The following is an 8,921-nucleotide window of genomic DNA, read 5'->3' on the forward strand; positions in this document are numbered from 1 at the left end:
GGTTTTGGAGAATGTGTATGTGGTAAAGGGTGTGCAGTACCCTCCCAGGTGCAGTATCCTCATTGAGATAAATTGATACATGGAATTTTGCTCCACACTGACGCATGCAGGTGTCAAAAGTAAAGATATAATTGTGTTTTTAGAACATCTAATGTTTAGAATTACACTTGGTTCTTTTAGGGTTTGTCACCCAGTAACAAGTTGTCTTGTTTAGTTTAGTGGTCACCCAGTAGCTGCGTGCTTTGTACAGACGGCAGCTACCTTACAAACATTCACACTCCCCTGAAAGGGACTCAGAGATCGAGAGAGAGATAATGAGGGAATGTAAAAAAAAAAGGGGGGGATAAGGGAAAACCATCCCCATGGCAAATAATGGAACGGGTGACTGGCCTGAGACTAAAGAAGGCTTGTAAAAATTGGTACCATCAGACTGGGGGTAGATGACCAAAGGAGGGCACTCTAAACATATTGGAGATAGAATGTTGTGAAACGTTATTGGAAAGGAGAGGGAATGTTTGTTGTAGTATGGGAATGTACAAGCCAGAATATTATTAAGTCTGTGGCCTTGATGAGGATTCATGATTGATAAGGAAAGTCGTGTAATGGTTAGCAGAAAGGAAAGGGGGGCTGATCCGACTGCTGCTGTTTCTCCACCTGTGGCTGATGCTGATGCTGAGAAGAGGAAAAAGCCTAATGCAGATCTCCTGTATCCTGTCCTGCCTGAAGTGTCCCCTCTTCCACCGCTGCCACCTGCACCTCGCCCTCCTGTCCAGGTCCCTCCTCCTCCAGGAAGAGGTGAGCCCTCTGCCCCTGCTGCAGAAGGGGGGCAGTGGGTCCGATGCCACATCCTTCTGTAAAGCAGGAAGAGTCTTCCCATGATGAGGAGGATGAGGACAATGACCAAGAGAATGATGATGAGGAAGAAGAACATGTACCCAAAGGCCGGGACAGAGGCTTTGGGACTGTTTTGTTTATAGGAGAAAGAAAACTTTGCCGCTTGGTAGCAGATGATACAATTCTGAGAGACCGTATCCCTGAAGGTCAAGAACAGCCTGAAAGATTGCATTGCACTGCTCAGTTTTCTGGAAGAGGAGGGGCTGAGTGGATAAAGGATTTTGAAGCTGCAGGAAAACTGGGAGAGACTGTTGTGCTTGATCACCTCTATGTGGCAGAGGACAGGTCTGCTGCATCTGTCCATTTGTCAGCCGCCCAGGAGCAGTGATATGTGGGAGGTTCGGTCCCCCATTTATCATATGGGCAAAAGGGGTCATTAGAATAGAAGGACTTAGGACCCTGAGTCGCAGAATGTGAGAGAAGGACCGTGTAAGTGTATTTATAGGATGGAAGGTGGATGTGTGGAGATGGACAGGTGCAAAGGTACAAAATAGATCACTGTGTAGAGGTACAGAGAATGGGGGATGCAGAAGAATGTAGGGAGAAAAGTGTTCATCCACTGCCAGACTGGTTATGGGAAGTACCTGATTGCTTGTGGGCAAAAGGGAAAAATGATTTTGGCAGAGTGGTGTCAGCTGAGCCTTTGGTGGTCCACCCCAAGTCTGACTTTCGGCCTCACAAGGCCCAGTATCCCTTATCTAGAGATGCAGAGGAGGGAGTGAGAGAAGTACATGCAGATCTGGTGAAAGGGGGGGCTATTAAGGAAATAGCCTATTCTCCAGTTAATTCAGCCGGTAATATTAGCCTGACTGACATACCCGACCGATGCTGATATCTTGATTTGTAATGACTATCGGCCAATACCGATATGTTAACTGATATATACACTGATGACCAAAATTGTGGAAACACTTGCAATTTTTTAAGATTTTATGAACTGTTACACCAGTTATTTATTTAATTGTCTAATGTATAATATGTGTAACATTCTTTCATTGTTTTGAAACATTACTGCCAATAAAACTGGACTCACTATTCATAAAGAAATGTACAATAATCACATTAAATTGTACAAGGACACTCTTTGCCTTTCTAAATCTAATTATTACTCTGGTTTAATCTTGTCAAACCAACATAACTCTAGGACTCTCTTCTCTCTTCTTAACAGCATCACCAAACCCCCTGGTTCACTCTTTTACCACCTCCAATCCACCGACTTCGCTAATTCACTCATGTCATTTTTCGCATCTAAGATCAGCAACATTCACCAACACCTCCCATCTTCCGGCGCTGCAGTCCTTGGAGTGGATATCTGTGCGTCTCCTTCGTACCCAGGTACCACTTTTTCCAGCTTTACCCTCCCCTCTATTACGGACATTATTCAACTGGTTAAAAAATCTAAACCCTCCACATGTCCCCTTGACCCGCTACCTACTGTCCTTGTAAAAGCTTGCCTTCCAGTACTAGCTCCCCTCATCACCAACATTATTCACTCATCTCTCACTTCTGGAACGGTTCCCTTATTACTCAAAACTGCTACTGTGACTCCGATTCTTAAAAAACCTGGTTTAGATCCTAATGATTTCAACAACTTCCGTCCCATTTCTAATTTGCCATTCATCTCCAAAATTCTTGAAAAAATCGTTGCTTCTCAATTACATGCCCACCTTAATAATAATAATCTTTATGATCAGTTTCAATCCGGCTTCCATCCCCTCCACAGTACAGAAACAGCACTTATAAAAATCACTAATGACCTTCTTATAGCTGCTGATACCGGTTTGCTTTCCATTCTCATTTTTCTCGATCTAACCGCTGCCTTTGACACTATTTCCCACAGCCTTCTCCTCCATAGACTATCTTCTATCGGTGTCACGGACATTCCACTTACTTGGTTCACCTCATACCTCACCAACCGTACACAGTACATACACTTAAAATCACACACATCTAACACCTTCCCTCTGTCCTCTGGGGTTCCCCAGGGCTCTGTCCTGGGGCCCCTCCTTTTCATTATCTACATCCTCCCTCTTGGTTTTATCTTTCGTAAGCACAACATTCATTTTCATTGTTACGCGGATGACACCCAGCTCTACCTTTCCTCTAGCCCCTCATCATCACTTCCTCCATCCTCACTTACTCTCTGTCTACAGGAACTCAATGTATGGTTCTCCACTAACTTTCTCATGCTTAACAGTTCCAAAACAGAAGTCCTCTTAGTAGGCACCCCTTCTGCAATCTCCAAATCTAGCAGCTTCTCAATTAATATCAACAATTCAATTGTCCATCCATCCCCTCAGGTTAAGAGTTTGGGTGTCGTCCTCGACAGTACACTTTCATTTCACTCACACATCAATGATGTTACTCGGTCCGCATACTTCCACTTACGTAATATTTCTCGTCTTCGCCCCTCTCTCACTCCCCACACCACGGCTATTTTAGTTCACAGCCTTGTAACCTCCCGTATCGATTACTGTAATTCTCTTCTCTTTGGTCTCCCTAATAAATCCCTCCAGAAATTGCAGCTCCTTCAGAACTCTGCAGCCCGGGTCATAACACGGACTCCTATTTTTCACCATATCACTCCTGTCTTACAACAACTCCACTGGCTTCCCATAAAACATAGAATTAATTTCAAAATATTGATTACCACTTTTAAAGCACTACATAACCTCGCTCCTCCATACATATCTGACCTCATCCACTCTGCTGCTCCTGCCCGCACTCTTCGCTCCTCTTCCTCTTTCCTTCTCACTGTACCCTCTGTTCGTTTAAAGACAATGGGGAACAGGGCATTCAGTTACTCTGCCCCCCAGCTTTGGAATTCTCTCCCTCCTGATCTCCGTAATTTAGATTCTCTTCCGCTTTTTAAATCCAGACTCAAAACCTACCTGTTTAGATTGTCTTATCTTTCTTAATCACACATGTTTCTTTTAATCATTAGGTTTTTTCTTGTTTTATTGAATCTATGTATTTTTTGCATTGTACAGCGACCTTGAGTGTTTTGAAAGGCGCTTATAAATAAAATGTATTATTATTATTTATTATTAATATTTGTGTAATAATTTTTAAAACACAATGCCAGAAATGCTACTTAATATCCACATTTTTGGCCACTAGTGTATATTGTCCATCTTCAACTATTCCATGATGTGCTAATAATCCATCTATCCATCCATCCATTTTCCAAACCGTTTATCCTACTGGGTCGCGGGGGGTCCAGAGCCTTTCCCGGAAACAATGGGCACGAAGCAGGGGACAACCCAGGGTGGGGAGCCAGCCCATCGCAGGGCACACTCACACATGCACACCTATGGGCAATTTAGCAACTCCAATTAGCCTCAGCATGTTTTTGGACTGTGGGGGGAAACCGGAGTACCCGGAGGAAACCCCACGACGACATGGGGAGAACATGCAAACTCCACACACATGTAACCCAGGCAGAGACTCAAACCCAGATGAAGAGAGGTGTGAGGCAACAATGCTAACCACTGCACCACCATGCCGCCCCCTGTGCTAATAATAATTATAATAATTATTCCCTGTGAGCAAATTCTGTTCACACATCCCCCAACTTGCCCCATCTTATGGGGAAGATGATGGTGCAGGAGGTAGTGCTATCGTTTAGCAACCAGAGAGTTGCAGGTTCAAGGCCTGGTTTCTCCTGACCCCATCAAAGTGTCCTTGAGCAAGACACTGAACCCCAAATTGCTCCCGGCGTGCAGGTTGGCGCCTTGCATGGCAGCCTCTGCCTCCGGAGTATGAATGTGTTGTGTGTGGATGGGTGAATGTGAGCCACCTGTAGCAGCACCTAGGGAGCTGGGGGTGAATGGCCTTGCTGAAGAACCTGCAAACATAACTGAGCCCAGGCTTGAACCAGTGACCTTCTGGTCACACGTTGAAAGGTTGAGCCCACGAAGCCACTTGCTCCCCCCTAAGGTTGCAGGCTTCTTGAGTTCATGTAGGAAGAAAAGTCTTTTCTGGACTTTGTTGGTGATGGAGGCATGTCCCACCATGATGGTGCTCGTGGTCCCCTGGAATTGGCATAACTCCACCACAGATATGGCCTGGCCAGTGCTTTCCTAAAGAAGGCAGGCGGGGTTGCTGATTTTAAATTTAGCCTGTTGGTGTTAATGCATTTGTGTAGTGCTGCCCAGCATTTAATGTAATAGCAGAACTCACTGTAGCACAGTGCTTTCAGGTGACAGCTCAGTCACACTAAGTTAAGTGAGCTGGTTGTGAGATCTAACAAACACATGGAATGGCTGAGCTGAAGAGAGGTTTGGGAACCAAAGCCGTGTTCTTATAACCATCCAACAAGGTATCAGTCACTTTTTGGAAAACAGGAGAAATTCAAGTTGCTTTTTATTGGGTTACTGCTTCAGTTCTGACTTTTTTTGACTGCTAATACATGCTTTCTACTCAGACAAATAGCTGTAAACATTTTCATTGGCTGCCTAAGACTTTTGCACAGCACTGTACCTGTGCCTCCAGAAATGGACACCAGGCTGAACACTGGATACACGCCATAGAAAATGTTATTATTGTTAGGTAGCATCATTATATTCATTTTATTGTTTCCTGTTATCATATTCACATAATTAATGGTATCAAAAGTGAATCCATTCATTGTCCTATTCAGGATTGCAGGGGGTCTGGAGTCTATTCCAGAGGCTATGGGTGCTAGACAGGGAACAACCCAGTATGGGACGCTGGCCCATCGCAGGGCACCCTCATGCACTATTCAAACACACATGCACACCTGTGGGCAGTTCCGTAACTCCAAGCCTCAGCATGTTTTTGGACTGTGGGGGGAAACCGGAGGACTCAGAGGAAACCCCACGACGACATGGGGGGAAACCGGAGTACTCAGAGGAAACCCCACAGCGACATGGGGGGAAACCGGAGTACTCAGAGGAAACCCCACGACGACATGGGGGGAAACCGGAGTACTCAGAGGAAACCCCACAGCGACATGGGGGGAAACCGGAGTACTCAGAGGAAACCCCACGACGACATGGGGGGAAACCGGAGTACTCAGAGGAAACCCCACAGCGACATGGGGGGAACGTGCAAACTCCACACACATGGAGCCATGAAGACTGTGAGGCAGCAGTGATAACCACAGCACCACCATGCAGGCCCTCAAAAGTGAATTGCTTCAGGAAATGTTTAAACAGACTCTCTACCAGCAGTCATACACATGAGGTCGCACCGCTGACAGGTGATCAGGGGAGGAAGCATAATGCCTCAGCATGCAGTGCAGGGGGGCTGCAGAGCAGCTACATAAATAAATCATCCATTCTTATTATTGTTAAAAACAATCCACTGCCAGTTCTGACAGTTAAAATGTGTCAAGGTTTCTAATGATTTGACTCCCTTAATAGAAATATTTTGTTACCCACCTCCATATAATAGTAATAGAATTTCTCTGATGTAGTTCGTAGTGTATTGCTAGAAGACACTGCAAATAATTTAATCTCAAACTTTTTTCTTTTTTATTCCCTCATATTAACTGGGGAGTCAGAGTGCAGAAATACTAGCATTCAGATCTTTGGAATGGTTCCTGTAACATTCCTTTTATTTCATAAAACTGTTCAATTCATCAGACTTTATGAAAACTGCTATAGACAGACACGTTTGTAGTATTCTTTGAACATATATATTTAACCCCAACAGGATAACCATTCCTCAGACACAGCTGGACCTCTTATTTCACGTCTGCCTTGGGGGGTGAGTTTCAGTTTGCCGAGATAATTACACAGAGACACATTCTGCAGGTAAGTAGTGTTTTAAGAAGCGTTTAAATAAAAATTGTACCAAGCTGATACATAGTTAAAGGTTTTGCAAAAATTGTGGTGGTCGTGATAAGGATCGGCAACTATTACACTGCAAAAAAGACCCATTTTACAGTAACTGTAAATGTAATGTTTTTAAGATAGATGTTTTTATTTACGAATAAATCTTCAGTTGTTTTTATATCTCCTACACACAGACACCTGCTGTACTTTGTCCCAACAAAAGTCAAGGGGGAATAAAATTTATACTATTGCATAAACACCTTTTTAAGAGCAAATTTTTGATCTTCCATTCAATGTCATTGGAGTGCAATAATGTGCAAACTTGTTTATATATATATCAACATTTAGAAAAGCACAAATGCCTTAGTATTAACTATTTGTACTGAATTGTGCGGGAGTGTATTGGGTGGGACTGAGCTTTTTTTAAAGCGTATATTTTCAAGTTTTTGGTGAAATATAAACAAGTTATGTGGAGCCATGTGCACACACAGTTTTATAAATATGGACTTGTTTTCTTAAGTGCAGTTTCATTAGACACCCAGGGTTTAAAGCAGAGTTCAGCCTTTAGAATCACTTATTTAAAGGCCTCAGATGAGCTGTGATGTATAAAGCTTTGCTTTGAATAAATATGTCTATATACCTAAATTTGTTCTACACACCATGAAACAAGCAGCAGCTGTAGCAGCCGAAGTGCAGACAGGGGCAGCAGCCCAAATGGCCTTAGACTGACTGTATAGATGTGACTGATTCAGTCAGACAACGGCTTTCATGTTTTCATTCATTTGTAAATGTGTGGTGTAAAACTGATTACAGTAACCAGAAAAGGCTTCATTTATTTCAAACTGGGAGAAGGTAGGGGCGGCATGGTGGTGCAGTGGTTAGCATTGTTGCCTCACACCTCTGGGACCCGGGTTCGAGTCTCCACCTGGGTTACGTGTGTGTGGAGTTTGCATGTTCTCCCCGTGTCGTCGTGGGGTTTCCTCCAGGCACTCCGGTTTCCTCCCACAGTCCAAATGCATGCTGAGCCTAATTGGACTTGCTAAATTGCCCGTAGGTGTGCGTATGAGCATGAATGGTGTGTGAGTGTGCCCTGCTATGGGCTGGCCCCCCATCCTGGGTTGTTCCCTGCCTCGTGCCCATTGCTTCCGGGATAGGCTCCAGACCCCCGTGACCCAGAAGGATAAGCAGTTTGGAAAATGGATGGATTTTCTACAGATATCATACCTTAAGCCTTTGTGAGGGTGTAGAGCAGCTTTGATGTGTTAGTACAGGAAGATACTTGGTACTCAGCCCTTAACGGTTCCACATCAGCTACATGGAAAGGCACAAAAACAAAGGTCTTGGAGCAGTTCTGTACAGAAACGTCTGCTTTAAGTCAAATTATAGTGAACTGCCACCAACACAAAAAACAGGCAATTTTGGCTTCTCATTCACATACCCATGGTCTAGATTGCTACATTCTCTGTTACACATATTTTACTTTTAATTACATACTTACTTCATCAATTAGTTAATAATGATGTGCCCCATCAAGTAAAGTCATGAAATTATCATTAATTAACAAACTATCAATTATTATTGGTACGGGTCATTAAGTAACTGGAAATAGGCAAACTTTTATTAAGCATACTTAGTTCACTCAAGGATAAATTCATAATAAAATGTCTTACCAAAAAATGAAATGACGCAAACATACATGCATGTCATTAACCAACATGTAGAGATCACATTCCCTTACCACTGTACATCGTACATTTTACACGTCAATAAAAACTTTCACAAAGATTTTTTTCTTTATTGGAGGGTAGAAATTACATTAACGTTTTGCTGAAAACAAACAACAAGCAAAATGAATGAAATTGTCCATATTACACTCTAGAAATTACCTTAAGTTTTCTGCTGCAAAGAACCAGCAAAAAAAAGACAGGGATCAAACAAAGAACATCAAGTGTCTTGAAAAAGCAATTTCTTTTTCTTAAAATAGACTCAAAATGAGAAGAGACACTCTGGCTAAAGTCAAGGCGGCCCGTGGCATAGGCAATATAGGCAAATGCTAAGGGCGACATCCATCCAGGGGGCGCCACAAACGGAAGAAAAAAAGTGTAACATTCCACTATTCTTAAAGCTAGTTGGTATTAATGTCTTAATATGAAAAGAACAAGTCCACATGAATTTACCTGCTTAGCAAAGCCTATTATATAGTAGTAGTAATAATAATAATAATAA

The sequence above is a fragment of the Brienomyrus brachyistius genome, unplaced genomic scaffold, assembly GCF_023856365.1.
Source record: "Brienomyrus brachyistius isolate T26 unplaced genomic scaffold, BBRACH_0.4 scaffold42, whole genome shotgun sequence".
Taxonomy (NCBI): domain Eukaryota; kingdom Metazoa; phylum Chordata; class Actinopteri; order Osteoglossiformes; family Mormyridae; genus Brienomyrus; species Brienomyrus brachyistius.